Raw genomic sequence first — 21301 nt, 5'->3', positions numbered from 1 at the left:
TACTTGCAATAGGGGGAAACAGAGCGTTGAGAGGGGGGGACGAGAATCCAGGGGAGCTGATTGGCGTTGAAAGGCTGACCTAAGATTCTTCAGAAGGAGTGTGATGGCAGGAGGGCAGGCAGGTGAGGCACAGAGTGATTTTCAGAATGATTGCTTGGTATCCTGAATCCGAAGGTAGAGCATGAGCCAAGGGTTTGAGTCAAGTTGAATCCAGAAATTGCAGCACAATAAAGTTTTAGTAACAAGGTAAATCACAGCCAGAACTTGAAATATGAGGGCCAGTTCCCAACATGGGTGGATGACAAACTGGTGGTGAATGAAGGTCAGCGTTTGGCTTAAATCACTCTGGCTTGATTGCCTGCAATTGATTGATTGCCCCCCCCCCACACACACACACAGACACACATAAACATGTCAAAAGATGTATTCTAAGACACTTCTTCAGCTGAGAATCAGAGAGGAGAAACACACAGTTTTACTTGCATGCAAGGGCAGTACAGAGCACTCGCACTGAGAGTGAGAGCTCTGAGACTCGCAGCTCTGAGACTGCCCTGGTCTTTATTTATACATCAGTGGGTGCGTTAGATCATTACATTGGAATATGGATGTTTAGGTGTGTGTGTGTGTGTGTGTGTGTGTGTGTGAGAGGTTAAGCTGTGACCCCGTGAAGACTTCCTTAATCCTGCTGGTCTGGAAATCCAGCAGTTCATTTAAATAAAAAGGCACTTAGACTAAAACTGACATATCTACGTTTATTCTACCGTAAAATTGGAAAAGAAGGTACGACCTCTCCCAGTTCCCCAGGATGTGGGTGTGATTACCAGTGCACTCTTGAATGCACACAAAGTTGTTACAGACCTCCTGGGATGAGACATTCTTTCAATATGCCACCAACTATATACTTCTAAACACAAATGATTACATGCAGTATTCTACCATAAATAAACTTATATTATTAAAAGATTATACTGACTACTAAATATAATTTCCATTGGCAAAACATATCAAGGATTATACATTAACATAAAACTGTTGTCAGAACCATACTGAATTTCGCCAGAGACACACACACATATGAAGAGAGAGAGTATGCATTGTATGCAAATGGCTACTAAACAGTAGGGCTGCCACAAACGATTATTTTGATAGTCGACTAGTCACAGATTATTTTTGTGATTAGTCGACTAATCAGATCATGCATCCATTGGACATAAAACGTAGAGCTTATTGCACCAGCATGCTTCTGCTCTTATATAACTATCATTAGCTTGCAGCTGGAAGTGTTTTAAGGTATGCACTAACTAAAAATAACGACAAGATGATAGTTTATTAAATTTTAATGACATTTGCACATTGTTTCAGTGGAGTTTAATAAACTCAGCCGTCTGCTCCTTGCTATCTAAAATAAAACAGGACACCGGAGAATATTCTCGAGCATCTCACACTTCTGATAATCAGTTGTCTGCTTGACGTTTATTCAGCTGTGTAAATAATATCATTTTAAGTTATCTAAGTGACTTATATATATCGTGTTTAACCTGAGTAGCAGTGTGTTTGAAAACGATTTGCCGGGATAATAAGAGTTATATTAAACTAACTAGCTGCCACCATTGTTGGAAACTGAGTTGCGCTGCACTATGAATTCTGGGACACAGCTTCTTCTTCATTGGGGTTTAACGGCAGCTGGCATCCTTGTACATGCAGTGCTGCCATCTCCTGCTTAAATCCTATTACTTATTCCTGCGTCTTTTGGGATTAACAAAGCTTCAAACAACGCATCAACTATTAAAACGGTCGTCGACGATTTTAATAGTCGACGTAATCGTGACTAGTCGACTAATCGTGGCAGCCCTACTAAACAGCAATCATAATTCGTCATACAATGAGAATAGGACAAATCAACAATTGACAATGTCTAATTAATATTAAAATCTGTAACATAATGTATTGTTTGGAGTTTAGTCTGTTACTGTTACTATTTTTACCATTTCTTCCTGGAGCAGCTGTAACCCACATTATTTCCTTAGGGATTAATAAAGTATTCTGATTCTCATTCTGATTGTTTCAGGATGACCTGCCATTATCCAATGACACATCTGCTTACCTGTATCTTTTGCTCGTTTCTCCTCCTCTTCTTTTCTATTTTTTCAAAACTGAGTACTCCAGTATGAACACAAATCCCCCAACTCAAGGATCGCCACAACTTAACCTAATAGACCTACACCTTAGTTCTAAGATTCACTTTGTCTAAGGTTTATTTCTGGGATTTCACACAACCCAGGATTCAAATCGTGAATACATAATGGGCTTGGATTTACAACATTATGAATGAAATGTGCTCTATTTGGAAGCAGCATGTCCCCCTCCCCTTTCGACGGGTTGTGTGTGAGACTTTAAATCATCAAACTGTAAATTATAAATTTTAAATTGTTATTGATCCCTTTACCCCTGGTCCTAAAGTGTATATTTATTTTCTTACTCTTCTTATATTTATTGTTTGTTTACTTGCACTGCTGTAACTGGAGCCTCGTCATCTCGTCTCTATATACTGGACTGTATGTAGCGGAGATGACAATAAAGTTTACTTTGACTTCAGCAGCGAGCAGGCGCACCGAGGGCTCTCGCGCTCACTTTTCGCCTATAGAATTTCAATAAAACATTGGTGCAAATTATAAATCTGTATCATAATGTCTGGTGTTTTCGTGCTTTTTGTTTTGTTTTTATTTTGGTTTATTTTGCGAGTTGGTTATTAGATGCCGCTCCAACCAGCCAGAGACTCCCCCGCCGCCCAGCCCTCTCCTCCCTATGCAGCAAGCAGCAGGCGCACCTCACAAACGGAGGGCGCCCTTACTCCCAGCAAATGGGCGATAGAAAACCGATCTGTGCGTATGCTATTCCCAATATGCGCTGGCATGATGTTGGGTCCGCATGAGTACGAGCAATTTTTTTTTGTGCCGATGCCCGTGATGCCGACCCGGGCAACCTCCTGTGTCGCCCGTTTCAATAACCGCTACTGGGCCTTATTCCAGTTATTCAAAGAGAGTAAATTGTTTGGGAGGATTTGAGGTAGTGGTGGGCGGATCGATTCAAATATCGATAGTATCGATCCCAAGTCGGCATCGGTATCGGATCGATACTAGCCTGGTGAGATCGATTCTTTACTTTGAGTTCTGCTTCTTTGCTATGCTGTGCTTTCGGCAAAAACGAAACAACCAGGTCGCTGGACTCACCGCTCCTGCGTCAGCGGAGAGCACTTTGCTCCCTCTCCCCCACTTTTATGTTTCGGTGTTGCACTGACACGTCACGTTACTTAGACACTTTGGGGGTTGTTAAGTTGTTTACATATTAATTATATATATATATATATATTGTTTTTGTTGTTGAGAATTTTAATTGTGATTTTTTGTATTATAGTTTATCAACAGTATTTGTTTTAATCTGTTTACTGGTTTGTGTGCACTTAAGATAAAAAAAAAAAAAAAAGATCGCCACCACGGCAGGCCCGATGGTATTTTCATGCTTCGCTGCATTATTTATTCTTATAATAATCACACGGTTGCTGTAACAGTACATTCAACGGCTTCAGCTCTCCCGCTTGTAGCCATACACATCACCACCACCAAACCTGCAGCGACATCGCAGAACACGCCCTACCACATACCCCCCTTGCCCGCTTCACCTCACCCCGCGAGCAGGCGAGGGAATCGGCCCGGACCATCGGTGCCCCATGCCCCAGCCCAGCGATGGGGAAGTGTCCACTCTGGCGGTTGCCCGCGCCTCCAGCGGAAGTCCCGGAGCTAGCCTGATGGCCACCCATATGGCAAGCAGCGGCAGCGCAGCAGGCGTGGAAGTGAGCTGGGGCTTACAGGCAGCTGAGCAGACGGCCGGCACGCAGGACCATGCAGCCTGCATGCCGAAGTGGACAGCATGCCGCCTTCAGGCGTGGAAGGACCCCCACACACCTCGACCTCCGTCTCCAGCTTGCCAGGTCCCGCTGGCGCGCCAGCCTCCGGCTCACCCCGAGCCGCGCGCTGTCCACCCTTACAGTGATCACACGGTTGCTGTAACAGTACTACAGTCCCTACATTCAACGGCTGCAGCCCTCCTGCTGCCAGCTGTACACATCAACACCAAAAACAACAACAGCACAAGCAGCGCACAGGTTTTAAGCCGGCGAGGCATCATTGTAGATGCAGTGAAGGTGAGCCCATCTCACCTGCAGCGGCATCACAGACCACGAGCCGCCACAATAATAAAACATTTTTTATTTAATTATAAATAAATTATTTCTCCTAATTATGTATAATTAGGAAACATCACAAAAACACGTAAGTTCATGAAAATTAATTGCGATTTAGCAATTCAATGAGGCATCCACCTTATTTATTGAAAAGTATCGTATGGGTATTGGTGTCGGCGATACTGGCCCGTATTTACTTGGTATCTGATACCAAAATGTGCAGTATCGCACACCACTAATTTGAGGGTAGATGTTCCAGTTCACACTCCACACCAGTTGGTGGCGGTAATGCACCATTTTGTTGTTTGACAACCGCCAATAAATGATATAAAGAAAAAGGAGGGGGCGGAGCAAAGTAAAGACCTCCACGAGAGGAGGTGTTTGCACAGAGCTGCTTTTTCATTCAAAGAGACTAAAGTAGTATCAACGCTTGGATCGATATCTGCATCGATCTGCCCACCCTTGTCTCCTGGATCGTAGCTGAGATCAGCGTGAACCACGTGGGTCTCTGCTCCCTGATCTGTTTCCTGTGTTTGGAAAGAGTTCCAGCTTCATCACGGAGTTTCTCTCGGTTTGTGGGCTCATCTAAAGGTAAGCACCGAGCTAACTTTACTGTGAGTTCAGTTCATGTTGAGTTTAGCTCCTGAATGAGGTCTTCTGCTGCTCTCCTCGGTGTCTGTTCACAGTTTATTGTGAACACGTTGAGAGAAGAGTGAGAGAGTGTTTGGAGAAAAACACCAACTAATCATTAGCTCAGCATGCTGGGAGAAGTTGGAGCAGAAAAGTCTTTTCATTGTCCCTGCAGCTGTTTTTCTGCATGCACCAAACCTCTACAGCCTCATTTCTATTTGAAGTGATAACAGGAAATGGATGAGAGCGATCTGCTGCAGTATCAGGGTCACAATAAACTTTATTGTCCAGCTGCTGTGGATGAACACATGAGAGGAAGTGAACTCCTACAAAGTCTCATTTTAATGAGTCTGGCTGCTGTAAAGTGATGCACAGGAAGATGTTAACAAAAACTAATGAAACAGAGATGAAAGTAAACAGTGTTCATATTTGAAAGCACAGAGAATAAAATATATTGTGCTGGTTAATGTGCAGCTCTTGGTGATTTGGAGAAATCGTGGTTTTAATCATGTTGTGGATTGAATGTTGGGTTTTATTTCATTTTATCTACAGCAGTTTTTCCCACCTGTGATCGTTCAGATTGATTTGTTGGGTTGACTTGAATCATGTGAAGGTTTAAAGCTGCACTTCCCCCAAAAAGTATAATCGTGAAGAATGTAAAACCACTGATCAAAGCTCATTAATCAAAGATCGCTGATCAATGGCCACGAGTACCATTCTCAGAGAGTTGGGGAGTCGCTGCAATCACAGCATTTGATCAATGAGCTTTGATCAGTGGTTGTTGATCAATGGTCATTAGGATTTGCATATTAATGCTCAATAACTGACCTCCCAGCCCATTGTTCCTTCAGTGGTGCTAGTTTCAGTCATTATGTAAATGTACTGTTTATAAGGTTGGGGAAAGCTGCAGTCAGCTGTAGTGATGTGCGAATCATGAACGAATCGTTCAATACTCGACAATCACTTTACTGACTCGTGAATCATGATTCACAAGCCCAACTGACTCACTGACTCATCCCTGTTGCTGTTAGAAAACTAATTTCATTAGTAGAAATATATCTAGCTTATAATTTAAATTGTGGAGAAAAACACAACATCCAGCATCTTAACAAAAACATGTTGTTGGGTCTGTGTTTCCACAAGCCCCGCTAATTTTCGAGACGTATTCCTCATGAAGAAAACAAGACAGTCGATCGATCGATTACTTGCAAGGGAGGCCTCGTCTTTGTCCACCACGAGAATGACCCCAAATCTGACCACCTGCTGCTGCCTTTTATTGAGAGACAGTTCACACAAAACACATCAGAGCAAAGCCACGCCCACGTGGTTCTAAGACAAGGCATTGTATGTATATGTGTGAACTTCTGTATCTAAGTAAGAATGTGTGTGTGTGTGTGTGTGTGTGTGTGTGTGTGTGTGTGTGTGTTATGTGAGAATGTGTGTGTGTGTTACCTCCTGCTGACCAAAGGGTCATAAAAGCAGGAGCAACGTCACAAGAAACGGATCTTCCAGATAGGATGTATCTGCAATAAAACACTACAGCCCCCCCACGAGAGAATCTGGGGGGAAGGACAGTGGAATTTCTTTCATCAGAGTTGGCAAGCATAAAATGACAACATTTAACAATTCACTCTAACACATTTCTGCTCCGAACTGGAAGAAAAAACCCTGAGTAGAAGCTCACATCAAGAAAATAGCCCCTCGGTTCACAGTAGCATCACTCTGCTAACATGCTAACAGCAAAGTTAAAAATAGTTGTTTTTTGTTTTCAATCACTCGTCTTAGCAGTAGGATTTACATGAAAAGAGAAACAAACTAAGTTTGAGTGAAAATGTCAATTTTTTGACTCAAAAAACCCGATTTACTTTGGTGAGTGACTCATTCAAACTCAATGCAGTAAAAAGAATCAAAATTACCATCACTAGTCAGCTGAGACTGCATTGATTCAGTAAAGGGACTCGATGTTATAATCTCTGATAATGCTTTGCTTTAAATGGAGAAAATTTTGAGGGATGGCTGTTATGAGGAAAGGCAGCCCAGAAACTACCAGCGGCACACATCGTTGTGTGCCTCAACTTTTGGTCTTTTGCCCAAGCTAATCTGGCATTTTGTCTTCCTTGGTTGGGTTCAGGGGTTAGAGATCTGATCTAAATTATCACATTAAATTTGGGACACATCGTCAGTAATGAACCTTAGATTCATCGGGTGTTTCAGCCATTATCACTAGACACCCTCATCCAAGGTGACCCTGCCAGGGTTGATCAGGCCCCGGAGTGTCACTGGTTAAATTGTTATTTCTCTTCCTCTTTCTTCCGTTTAGTTTTCTAGCTGTTTATTTTCTTCTATCCACTCACTGCAACTGAGAAATAATACTTACCTCTTTAACATTTATGGAGTCTCACTTCTTCAAAGGGATAGAAAAGGTGATAGAGAGAAGTAAGACAAAAGGGACGAGAGGAGAGCCGGAAGGGGGGTGCCCAATCTGGCTTCCCACACCTCCCCGCTGGATCGGGCTGTTCGCTCTACCTCCCCACTGCCTCCCAGAAAAGGGACGCCACCTGATCAATCCTAGGCGTGTTTCTCGCGGTTAGTTGACTGCCTTAGCTGCCCAAGTGACGTCAGCCTGCCTTTGCGCCTGACCTCTGATCCCAATCTCTCTAAGCAGTTTTGCTGTTGTACTGGCCAAAAAGCCCCTGCAGTCAGCTGAGACTGAAGAAGTCACTTGGATGAGTGACGAAACGTTTCTCCTACTGCAAAAGCTACGTCCAGATGAACAGAATCATATTTTGGGGAATGGTGGAGGTGGTGGGACTGGGGGGCTGAAGGTGTGGAAATTGTGGGGTGGGGGAGTAACAGGTCTGTCCCTGTTTGTGGAAACCACAGGAGGAGCTGTTCAGGCTGTTGCTGGGTGTGAATTGTTGATGGAGTCTTTAAACTTGTAGTTGCTGTTTTCCAGACTGAAGCAGAGTCGTTAGCTGAAAACTGGTTTTAGAGGTTCATTCAGGACACCTTCTCAGGCTCTTACAGCCTTACCTGTATCATAACAAAGTGTATAAAAATCCACCTTTAACATGGTCCTTCTCCCAAACCTTCAAATAGGACTTTCTGGCCCTGTCATAGTAAAGGGCTGCTTAGAATATTAGAGCCAATGTCACAAAGTTCCTCCTGAAGTATAAGTGAGTGAGAGAGTTTCCTCACTTTGCAGCACAACACGTCTCACAAGATTTCTACAAGCAATCAGAGTGAAATTTGTATTTTGTGTTGTCAGATGAACATATGAGACACTTTGACTCTTCAGTGCAGTGTGGAGCCTAACAAAGATCTGTTTTGTGTCCCAGCTGATCAGCAGGAGGAGAAGAGTCTGACGGAGCAGCAGAGGAACATTTTCAGCCATCTGGACTCAGCTGAGTCACTACAGAGGAAACAATGAGCTCAACACAGAAGGTGAGGAAAATATCACAGTTTCACCAAATAATCAGTCACGTCTAAAACTCTCATACTCCCAACCTGTTATATGACTGTGTTGTATATTATGTTGTTTTTTACAGACCACAGCACATGTTAAAATAAGGAAGGTTTATTCATAAAAAATATTTATTAATCAAATAGACAAAACATTTTTTTCTTCATCCCCAAAAGTACACGTTCAAAGCACCACAACAGCAGCCCGATATCAGACAGAACTGTCACATGATATGAAACAGAAGCTGTCAGCTGAGCTCTGTAGAGTGGGAAATTATAATCAAACTCTTCAGTATAATTTGTAGATTCAAGCTGCTCGTCATATTTCTGGCCAGCAGATGTCACCAAAGAGGACTGTGTTGAAAAGCTTTGAGTAATGAACCTTTTTCAATACAAGCTTCAGTGTTTCAGAAAACTTCATTTGGCCATCACTGATATAAATAATATTATAGAAATGATCAGAGGACGCAAAAGTACATTTACTCTATACTTAAGTAGAAGTACAGATATTAGTGTTAAAAAATACTTCAGTAAAAGTATTCATTCAACTTATTTACTTAAGTAACAATGAAAAAGTACAGGCTCTGAAATGTAATCAGAGTAAAAAAGTAAAAGTAGCTCCTTGAAGAACATTTTAACCACATGTTTTTATCCAAAGTTAACTGAACCTTGTGCTTTATTAATGTAATAATAAAATAAGATTAGTAAATGAAGTACAAACTATTTATTTCTAATAAAGGTTCTCTGTTTGAATCAGTTAATTAGAAAATGAAGGAAAATAAAACATATGTGTATTTTCTGTTGCCTACATTGTAGAGGGTGACTTTGCCTCTAAACAGGAACATGAGCAGGGAAGAGGTTAAAGTGGGATTGAGCAGGTGGGAACCCTAAAATCAGCTGTAGTGGCTCAGCGTGGGGAAAAGAATCACAGCTCACAATAATTTCTGTTGAGAGCTCCAGTAGATTTTCTTAAAGTACAGGCTGTGATCAGCTGACCTACTGCTCTCTGTGGATGTACACAACTGAATTCAACCAGATGTCAGCAGATGTTTCATGAGCTGTCCTGGCTGATTTCCATCCTCTACACTGACAGTACACTGTCTTTATATTAGACACTATACTGTTGGTATGAAGGTGGAACTCAGTGAATGAATGTCAGCATCATGAGCTTCAGTTTAAATGAATCTCTGCTACACTTGATGTAATCTAACTCTGACATGAGCACCACAGTCACTGTGCACCAGTCACACACTGTTCTTTACTTTAAATCCATCACAGTTCAGCAAACTAACCTGTTTATCCTGCACTAACCTGCAGAGGATCTTCATGCAGTCTTTAAATAACACAGTTAATCTGCCTCAGATTGTTTTGCAGCATCTTTCACAACCTGAAAAAACACAATGTCACATGTACAGACCCAATGTCTGATTTCAACACATGAGGACTTACATGTAAGCTTTAATCTCCAGTTGATCAAATCCCACTGAGCAGTCCTTCCCTTTAAATCTAACCTCTCTTCTTCCTCTCCTGTCCTGTGTGTCTTATCTTTCTCCATCTCTGAGTGAAGTTAGCTCTCTTTCTTTTCTCTCCCTGTGATGTACAGCAGCTGGACCTTTAGCCAGCAACACACTGTGAGACAAACTGCACACGAACAGTTTGTGTGTTTGCTGATGTTTGTTGATAGAAACGCTGCATTTGAAATGACCTGTTTGTTCAGGTGCTGTGCAAAAAAGAAAGAAGAACAACGTCTCATAGGGCTGCACGATTTTGCATAAAATGAGAATCACAATTTTTTTGCTTAGAATTGAGATCACGATTCTCTCACGATTTTCTTTTCTAAGATAAATATTTATTGCACTTATTAACTGCACATCAACTTCGTAACAGTTGAGACTGAACATAAGAACAATTTCGTCTCCACCGTTGCTCGACACTGCGTGTATACAGCAGGTAGTGCAACATTTGAAAAATAGTTGCGGGATGGCACTGTGTAGCGTTTGTCTAGGGTAGGGGTCAGCCACCTTTAACACCCAAAGAGCCATTTGGACCCGGGTTCCACGCAAAAGAAAACACTGGGAGCCGCAAATACTTTTTGACATCTCAAATGAAGATAACACTGTATATATTGTTTTTTACCTTTATGCTTTGTGTGAAGAACTAAGGTGTGTTGCTTATGAAATCCATGAAGTGCTACAGAGAAAATTACATTTTATTTCTGTAATTAACACATTTTGAACTCTTAAAGAAATATAACAAAAGGAAAGACACCCAGCTGAACTAAAATGATCCATGTAGCAAAGAAAAACTGTTGTGAGCCGCCACCCTTATATCGTCTTTGGGCTTTTGGAGCCTTGACCTGACTTTTAAAAAAATAACTGGAAAAAAGCACTATGCTGCTAAAAGATGAAAAATAGATATTTGCAAAATTCTGCCCAAATATGTATTTTACCTGGTTAATGTGTGTGGCGGGGCGTGGTCTGCAGCGCTGCTGCACGGGAGGCGGATGCACCTGAGTGGGACTCGCAATCACGCCTCGCCGCCTTAAAGTCTGTGCTCTCTATGCTGTTGTGTTGGTGTGTGTCGGGCTGTGAGCTGAAAATCTACAGCCGGCTGTATGCCTACAGCAACCGTGTGTGAAAAGTGGTCAATAAAGAGATGCTGAAAAGCGTGTTCATACAAACATCGTCGGGTCTGCCGTGATATGTTTACAATGGGACTTCTGCTCCTGAAGCTCTGCGCACAGCGTCTGCAGATCGGGGTTGTACGAAGTCACTTTCATCTTTACGCAGGACTGTAAGCTGTCATCTGTGAGGCGTGAGCGGCGTTTGTTTTTAACATAGTTCACGGTGGAGAACAGCTGCTGACATAATGTGGATCCGAAGATCCATAATTGGCCTACCTGGGGTTGAAAGTCTCGATAAATTGCACGGCGTTTCGGGGGGTACACCGGCTTCCGCCAGTGTGACGCTTATTTTGAGCGAAAAAAAAAAAATAGAATATAATTTTATTTTTATGTTTCAATATCACAATAATCTTCCAATTTAGAACTACAAGTTAAAAAAGAACTAACATAAATAAAATACACTTCAGCTAAATACTTCTAATTTATTTTTCCAAACCATGCAGAGCTGCACTGTAAGGACTAAAGAGCCGCAGGTTGCCGACCCCTGGTCTAGGGTGTTGATCATTTTCCTAAATCCCTCGTTTTGCACAGTGTTGATGGGAGCCATATCTTTAGCCAGGTGATAAGTGAAAGCCTCCGTAATTTCTTTGTGCCTGCGGGAGTTCGACGGGTATGGGGAGGCGCTGTATAAGGTTCCCGTTATTGATGTTTGGGTGGTTGACCGGGACGGATTTTCTCCTGTCACTTTCTTGGCCTTTACAGCTTCGTCATCTCTCACGTGCTCTCCGTTGTTTTTTCCCCTGCATCAGCAAGCTGGCTTCTGTATCACGTGGTATAAGGCTCCGCCCATGTCATTTGTTGAGCAGGAAGAGTGAGCGCTTGTTTTCATGTCCCGGATCAAAATGTGGTACAATCGTCATCTTTTTTTTTTTTTTAAATCGTTGTCATTTGGAAATGAGATCGCACATAAGTATGAATTGAGATCGCGATTTTCTAACGATTAATTGTGCAGCCCTAATGTCTCACTTTAACTCCTGACTATGACTCACAGTTTTGCCTCTTTCATCTCTTTTTATGTTTCATACCCTGGTGATTAGTACACGATCAGGATTGTCTTTCATGTGTTACTTTTCAGGCTCAAATTGGTTTGATGTTTGATGCCCTTAGTGATGAAATAACTCTCCTCAAATTCCTCAAACCAAAAGTAAAAAGTCTGTTTTGAAAATATAATGAGTAGAAAGTCTTTTTTTTAATGTGGGGAGTAAAAGTAAGGAAAAAAAGGAAAAAATGATTTTAGAGTGTTTAAACAGTCATGAATTATTTTTAACACCAGGTTGGATGTAATGTGTTAGAACTACCAGATAAGAGAACTACTAGATAAGAGACCTTTAAGGTGTTCAGTGCCACACTCCACCTTCAGGTTTAAAACTAGTGTTAATGGAGGGAGTTTGAAGGTTGAGTTTGTTCCACAACTGCATTTCACTCACTGCCTCTGTTTGTATCTCTGTCACTGCAGGACCAACATGGAGCGAGAAGTCAGCGCTCTCAGGAGGCCGACAAACCTCACAGAAGAAAGAGAGAGAAAAAACACACCTGTGACGAGTGTGGGATGGGTTTTACTGGGAAGGCTGAACTAAAACGTCATCAGGTCATCCACACTGGAGAGAAACCGTTCAGCTGTGAGTTGTGTGGAAAGACTTTTTCCTGGAAGAGTGCCTTAAAAACACACCAACTCATCCACAGTGGAGTTAAAGCGTACAGCTGTGATCAGTGTGGCAGAGCTTTTACTGACAGTAGCTACTTACAGAGGCATCTAGTTACCCACTCTGGAATTAAGGCATACAGCTGTGACATCTGTGGGAAAACCTTCAGCCAGTTAGGGAACCGAAATACACACCTACGCATTCACACCAGACATGATGTGTACTGCTGTGAACAGTGTGGCAAACATTTTACAAGAAACCAGCATTTACAACAACACATGTTTACTCACACTGAGGAGCTACCTCATAAATGTGACCTGTGTGAGAAGACTTTTAAATCTCCACGTTACCTGAGACGACACCAACAGATACACACCAGAAAGAGACTCTCGAAGCGCAGTTACTGTGAGGTATGTATTTATGTTTTTATCTTGTCATTTTAGCCTGACTGTTTGGAACAACTCTGCTCATTAAACTGTGTTAGCATGTTAGCAATTCTACTGCAGGGGAAAAGGCTGCATCTGAGGCACAGTTAATCTGCCTCAGATTGTTTTGCAGCAAGTTTCATAATCTGAAAAAAAGACATAATGTCATATGTACAGACTAGAGATGGACCGATCCGATATTACGTATCGGTATCGGTCTGATACTGACGTGTATTAGTGGATCGGATATCGGAGAGAAATAAAAAATGTAATCCGATCCATTAAATATCAAAAAAGCACCTCACAAAACTTGCGACATGGCGTAACTCGGCTCATAACCGTAGCACGTGGCAGCAGTATGCATCACGTGATAGAGTGGTTGTGGCGCGCAGGACCTGTCTGCAGTCTGGTTGAGCATTTGGAGCCTCGCTACCAATCCAGCATTTCATCTCCGAGGAAGTTTTCCCAGAGAGAAGTAAAGCAAGTGTGTAAGTTCATCTCGGAATGTTTGTAAAGCATTCCAGCGTTAAGCTTAACAACCGATATATGGAGCGACTGCCTCTTCTCTCTCCCTCCCTCTCCTGCTGCTACTTCAATCATGAAACTGCTTAATGATCAGCTGATCGGCTTTTCTGTCGCGAGTCCGTCTCTCTTGTTTGTTTTTGGCCCACATTGCACCAGAAAGAGGAAACCAGCGGCTGAACAACTGCAGCACGTTTAAGCTTGATAAGCTGCTGTTAGAATTTATTTAATATTACTTTCCACACCAGGATCTTTTTCTACGTAGCTGACGGCTGGTAACTGTGCAGGGGCGGATCTAGCAAAGTTTAGCCAGGGGGGCCGATTGGGCATTAACAGGGAAAAGGGGGCACAAAGACATACTTTTCTTTCTTATTCTCATTTAAAATGTCTATCTTTTAATAAATAATTATACGAAGCTTACACCCAAAGTTTTAATCTGATGTAAAATGTATAGAAGTTCATTACTGTATATAGTAACTATTAAGTCTAATATACCCTAGTAAGCTATACTACTTTTTCCTTTGGGAAGGTACCATCTGTGCAGTCTGCAAATCTGTTGAAGAAAGATGTTGAATCTATTTAATTTTTCTTGAAAAATAATTGATTTCCGTGCAAGCATCATGAGGTGGAGGGTGGGTGGTTCCCATTTTTTTTTTTTTTTTGTTTTGCTGGGAGTTGTAGAACTTTATTAGTTAGGTTGCTTACTCTTTAAAATACCAGAATAGGGAGGATGGAGCAGGTTTAAGTTTATTAGATTGATCAGTATTGCTGAACTATGAATTATTTTGGGTGCAGTGTATTTTTTTTCAAATCCCACTGAGCAGTCCTTCCCTTTAGATCTAACCTCTCTTCTTCCTCTCCTGTCCTGTGTGTCTTATCTTTCTCCATCTCTGAGTGAAGTTAGCTCTCTTTCTTTTCTCTCCCTGTGATGTACAGCAGCTGGACCTTTAGCCAGCAACACACTGTGAGACAAACTGCACACAAACAGTTTGTGTGTTTGCTGATGTTTGTTGAGCTGATAGAAATGCTGCATTTGAAATTACCTGCCACTTAAAAATATTACTCCATTTATGCTCGCTCGTCTTCTGCATGGATAGCTTGATGCTGAAGTATTGTTACTGCAACTTATGAGCACCTGCAGTCGTTCAGGTGCTGTGCAAAAACAAAAAGAAGAAAAACATTGGCTTACTCATAGTTTTGCCTCTTTCATCTCTTTTTGTATTTCACTCCCTGGTGATTAGTACATGATCAGGATTGCCTTTCATGTGTTACTGTTTAGGTTCATATTGGTTTGATGTTTGATGCCTGCAGTGATGAAATAACTCTCCTTAAAGTCCTCAGACCAAAAGTAACACATCTGTTTTTTAAATGTAAGGAGTAAAAGTAAAAACCCTCAGGTTACAAACAGATATTTTACTTCATTAAACCAAAATAGTAACTGTTATATTGAGTTTATTATCATTGAAGAAATTAGAAATTTATGGAAATATATAAAAGGAAACATAAAGAATAAATGAATCCACAGTAACCCTGTGATGAATATGGTTAAATATTTTAATTGTTTGACAGCATATATATTATATATTAATGTATACTTATATATTAGTAAATAGGCTTTTTAAAAAGTTCTATTTCACAGGAGAGAACCTGTGTTAAAAGATTGAAGCAAACACAAAGCAAATATTCTTTATTTATTTCATTATATTGCATGAATGTCTGTTACATGCTTAAATATAAAGTTCAAAAAGTGTAATTGCATTCAGGCATATTGATCAATTGATTGCGATTAAATACAGAAAATTGAGCGATTTATTAGATTATTTATTAGGTTATTATTATTGACAGCACTACTTTAAATGTATCAATAAAAGAGCTGCGGCTTTCACTGACAGCACATCATGTGGTACTTTAACCTTTGTACTGTTTTCATCAATTAATTTTGCAGTTAACATGTGAACATGTTGGATGATCTGTCTGCTGTCACTGGGTGGTGCTGAGGTCTGAATCTGAGGGCAGCTCCTGGAATCACAAAGAGAACAGAATCATCACAAACTGAAAAATAAAGTTTATCCCTCAAATCTGAAATTATGCTGATCCTCTCTGTCCTCACACACTCGGGATCTGAAGTTCTTCTCTTACATATTTTCCTTTCTACAGCTCTGCTGACAGCTGACATATGAGCTGTTTATTAGATAAGGACAAAGCCTTATATACAGGGAGTGCAGAATTATTAGGCAAATGAGTATTTTGTCTACATCATCCTCTTCATGCATGTTGTCTTACTCCAAGCTGTATAGGCTCGAAAGCCTACTACCAATTAAGCATATTAGGTGATGTGCATCTCTGTAATGAGAAGGGGTGTGGTCTAATGACATCAACACCCTATATCAGGTGTGCATAATTATTAGGCAACTTCCTTTCCTTTGGCAAAATGGGTCAAAAGAAGGACTTGACAGGCTCAGAAAAGTCAAAAATAGTGAGATATCTTGCAGAGGGATGCAGCAGTCTCAAAATTGCAAAGCTTCTGAAGCGTGATCATCGAACAATCAAGCGTTTCATTCAAAATAGTCAACAGGGTCGCAAGAAGCGTGTGGATAAACCAAGGTGCAAAATAACTGCCCATGAACTGAGAAAAGTCAAGCGTGCAGTTGCCAAGATGCCACTTGCCACCAGTTTGGCCATATTTCAGAGCTGCAACATCACTGGAGTGCCCAAAAGCACAAGGTGTGCAATACTCAGAGACATGGCCAAGGTAAGAAAGGCTGAAAGACGACCACCACTGAACAAGACACACAAGCTGAAACGTCAAGACTGGGCCAAGAAATATCTCAAGACTGGTTTTTCTAAGGTTTTATGGACTGATGAAATGAGAGTGAGTCTTGATGGGCCAGATGAATGGGCCCGTGGCTGGATTGGTAAAGGGCAGAGAGCTCCAGTCTGACTCAGATGCCAGCAAGGTGGAGGTGGAGTACTGGTTTGGGCTGGTATCATCAAAGATGAGCTTGTGGGGCCTTTTCGGGTTGAGGATGGAGTCAAGCTCAACTCCCAGTCCTACTGCCAGTTTCTGGAAGACACCTTCTTCAAGCAGTGGTACAGGAAGAACTCTGCATCCTTCAAGAAAAACACGATTTTCATGCAGGACAATGCTCCATCACACGCGTCCAAGTACTCCACAGCGTGGCTGGCAAGAAAGGGTATAAAAGAAGAAAAACTAATGACATGGCCTCCTTGTTCACCTGATCTGGACCCCATTGAGAACCTGTGGTCCATCATCAAATGTGAGATTTACAAGGAGGCAAAACAGTACACCTCTCTGAACAGTGTCTGGGAGGCTGTGGTTGCTGCTGCACGCAATGTTGATGGTGAACAGATCAAAACACTGACAGAATCCATGGATGGCAGGCTTTTGAGTGTCCTTGCAAAGAAAGGTGGCTATATTGGTCGCTGATTCGTTTTTGTTTTGTTTTTGAATGTCAGAAATGTATATTTGTGAATGTGGAGATGTTATATTGGTTTCACTGGTAAAAATAAATAATTGAAATGGGTATATATTTGTTTTTTGTTAAGTTGCCTAATAATTATGCACAGTAATAGTCACCTGCACAAACAGATATCCCCCTAAAATAGCTAAAACTAAAAACAAACTTAAAAACTACTTCCAAAAACATTCAGCTTTGATATTAATGAGTTTTGTGGGTTCATTGAGAACATGGTTGTTGTTCAATAATAAAATTATTCCTCAAAAATACAACTTGCCTAATAATTCTGCACTCCCTGTACTAACAGATTTTGCAATGTTTACCTTCGAGTTGTTGGTGCTATGTAAATTGATAAAGATGAGATGGAGCAGGTTTCAGTCCTTGTTCAGTCTGCTGCTGCGTTGTGGTCACCAACATACGCAGGTATTATAACTGGTGTTTCAGCGGTTGCCTGGGTATTGGACAAGAAATATTAAAGCTTCAAATTATTTCTCTCAGAGCATGTAAGCTGTACAGACTAATGTCCATGTAACTGTGAACAATAACTTATTAAGAATCATCCAGACTGTTTCTTTTAACCAGAATATTTGAAACAAACTTTATTTTAACGTAAGCTACCAAACAGCTGTAGTTGGTTTCAGTGCATAAATATTGGGCTTTACTATTTTAATATATAGTTAATGATTGAAAAATTATCTGAGCAGATTTCTTTATTTTTTTTTTGTCTGACCCAACTCCCGTCTGCTAACATGGAAGAGGCGGGGCTTATGATCTAGCCAGACACTAGTGAGCGATAGAGACAACGTTTTCTACAGTCATTGGTTTGAACAGTCATGAATTATTTTTAACATCAGGTTGGATGTAATGTGTTAGAACTACCAGTAGGTGGGGATAAGAGACCTTTAAGGTGTTTGGTGCCACACTCCACCTTCAGGTTTAAAACTAGTGTTAATGGAGGGAGTTTGAAGGTTGAGTTTGTTCCACGACTGCATTTCACTCACTGCCTCTGTTTGTATCTCTGTCACTGCAGGACCAACATGGAGCGAGAAGTCAGCGCTCTCAGGAGGCCGACAAACCTCACAGAAGGAAGAGAGAGAAAAAACACACCTGTGACGAGTGTGGGAAGGATTTTACTGAGAAGTCTAATCTAAAACATCATCAGGTCATCCACACTGGAGAGAGACCGTTCAGCTGTGACTTGTGTGGAAAGTCTTTTTCCTGGAAGGATGCTCTAAAACAACACCAACTCATCCACAGTGGAGTTAAAGCATACAGCTGTGATCAGTGTGGCAGAGCTTTTACTCACAGTAGCACCTTACAGAAGCATCTAGTTACCCACTCTGGAATTAAGGCATACAGCTGTGACATCTGTGGCAAAACTTTCAGCCATATAGGGAATCGAAATAGACACCTACGCATTCACACCAGACATGATGTGTACTGCTGTGATCAGTGTGGCAAACAGTTCACAACACATGCAAAGTTACAACAACACATGTTTACCCACACTGAGGAGAGACCTTATAAATGTGACTTGTGTGAGAAGACTTTTAAAGCTCCACGTTACCTGAGACGACACCAACAGATCCACACCAGAAAGAGACTACAAGTGCAGTTACTGTGAGGTATGTATTTATATTGTTATCTTGTCATTTTAGCCTGACTGTTTGGAACAACTCTGCTCATTAAACTGTGTTAGCATGTTAGCAATTCTACTGCATGGAAAAGCAGCTCTGAGTGATTATTCAGATTTTCATTTCAGTTATGATTTTAGTATTAATGTAGTATTATGGTGGTAGTATTGTAGTTTTTACAGCCCAGTAAACTGAGTGTGTTAACTGAAACAGTAAAATGTAATTGGACGTCTGCAGAGATGCTCTTTATTTCAGGCGACGTTTAGGATAAAAATGTTGAAGGACTGACTTACACCGTCTTTGTGTCTTTGTTTAGAAGCAGAGCGACACAGATGGATCCAGTTCTCAACCCTGTCATCACTGTGGTGGTGGGAAAGAGTTTCGTTGTGACCTTTGTGGGAAAGCTTTCAGTCACCAATACACCTTAAAAGTACATCGACGTAGACACACTGGAGACAAACTGAAAAACTACAAAGAATGTGGGAGAAGCTTCACCACATCAAGTAGATTAAAACACCATGAACTGATTCACAGTGGTGTTAAAAAGAACCTCTGTGATCAGTGTGGGTCATCCTTCATTACTGCAGGTCAGCTTAAAACACACAAACAAGTCCACACAGGAGAGAAACCATTTAAGTGCAGACACTGTGACAAAAGCTTCTCACATTCAAATAGTCGTAACCTTCATGAACGTACACACATGGAAGGAAACTACAGCTGTGACCAGTGTGACAAGAGCTTCAGGAATCTCAGTTCATACTCCGAACACAAACAATCCCACGTTACTAATAAACTGTTTCACTGTTACCAATGTGCCCAAACATTCACCTCATTGTCTGCTCTGTGCAAACATCAGCGTGATCACTCAGGGCTGAAATCACTCCCATCACTGGATCACAGAGAATCTAAAGAGAAAGAAATATCCTCTTGAGGTTTGAGGGTTAAACTTAACGTCAATGCTGACATCACGATTACATGATTAAAAATTTTACACAATTAATTCGTTCTGGAGCGCAGAATGACTCAAAATCCCTGAAATGTCTCTGTCAATGCATTTCGGACAGTTTATCCAAAGTTCGTGCATTCTGCGCTCCAGATGGGTTAAAAATTGTAATTTTGTCAATCTTGATGACAGCGTTCACGTTGACAGCATATATGTAAAAACTGAGTGCGAGGGCCCTCGGTGCGCCTGCTTGCTGCTGTGCTGAAGTCTCACACACAACCTGTCGAAAGGGGAGGGGGCGGGCTGCTTGATTATGATTCATATTGTCACTCCAAGCCTATTATGTATTAATTATTTTTCCTGGGTTGTGTGAAATCCCAGAAAAAACGACACATCTGCTTACCTGGTATTGTCCTGAAACAAGATAACATTCATTAGTAGGAATTGAGAAAACTGCTGTTTACCTTTGTTAGCCACTTGGCTATTATAGTAAACAGTACACAGACAGTAGAGACTGATGTGACTTATTGAATCTTTTGGACTGTGTTCAGCATAATATTAACGAGCCGCTAATTGGAAGAGCTGTATTGTTGATTTGTCTGATATTTCAATGTGTGATGAATTATAATGACTGTTTGTTATCCATTTGCAAATTCGTTATGTTTGTGCTCAAAGGCTCTTCACCATGGGGTTCGCTTCACTTTGCTTTTCTGCTAACTGTCTCGCTATATTCTGTGTGTAATTTCTTACTGTCCATATAATTCTGTGTATTAAACTCTGTTCCAAGAATATTACTCTTTTCCAGAGGATCTTTTCGAGTGCCTTGATTTTAACTGAATCTCAAGAAAGCCGGATCTCCACAGACATCCATGATGGCTTTGCGACCAAAGCAGACAGCAGTATAAATGCTGTCTCCAGCTATACAACACAATACTTCTATACGATTTGAGTAAAACAAAAGTTGTACAAACTCATTCATTTTTTAGAAGGGTTTTAAAACTGTCCAATGTTGAGGAGGTCCTGATGTGAAGGGACAGTTTGTTCCATAATTTAAGGAGCAGTCACAGCAAAGGCCCGGTGTCCTCTGTGTTTAATGTGGACCGTGGACAGGATCTGATCCACGAACCATTGTGATATTGCAGGAATGTACCAATTTAAATAATCTGAAAGGAATGAGGGTTCAGACCTATGCAACACCTTAAAAACAAATAATAAAATCTTAAAATGAATTCAAAAACTGACTGGCAGCCAGTGTAAGGATGCCAGTATGGGAGATATGTGGTCTCGGTTGCATGTGCCCGTTAGTAACCGTGCTGCAGAGTTTTGGACCAGCTGCAGTCGGCTGACTGATGACAGACTAACACCAGAGTAAAGACTATTACAAAAGTCCAGGCGAGCTGAAATGTAATTGCTAATATATATTTGTGTGTTGCCACAACTTCATTTTCCCGAGAGATTCTATTTTACAAACACTCCTTTAGTTTTTTGTAATAAAATCTTTCATCAGTTTCATAAATTGTAACACTGCTCATGTCATGTCATCAGAGGCATACTGGATTGATGCCCTGGGGTCCGTTCTTCGTACCTCGCTAAGTAAGTTAGCTGGATTTGATTGTTGACGATTTCGCGTGATCTTGGAT

At 41.2% G+C, this 21301-nt stretch overlaps 1 pseudogene across 1 annotated transcript in view; it reads left to right on the top strand.

Annotated features, from left to right (window-relative positions):
- LOC146380690 (uncharacterized) overlaps positions 1–20452 on the top strand; it is a 41847-nt pseudogene extending 21395 nt beyond the window's left edge. Inside the window, exons 3-5 of the transcript XR_014801346.1 lie at positions 12472–13068; positions 18115–18709; positions 19035–20452. The product of XR_014801346.1 is annotated as an uncharacterized LOC146380690 (transcript). The remainder of the gene's footprint in view (positions 1–12471; positions 13069–18114; positions 18710–19034) is intronic.
- Positions 20453–21301: the final 849 nt, after the last annotated feature.

Source organism: Perissodus microlepis, chromosome 9 (assembly GCF_051167445.1).
Source record: "Perissodus microlepis isolate ML-2025 ecotype Zambia chromosome 9, ASM5116744v1, whole genome shotgun sequence".
In the NCBI taxonomy this organism is placed as follows: domain Eukaryota; kingdom Metazoa; phylum Chordata; class Actinopteri; order Cichliformes; family Cichlidae; genus Perissodus; species Perissodus microlepis.
Note: the sequence above shows the minus strand (reverse complement) of the source record. Positions and strands in the feature narration are given on the sequence as shown.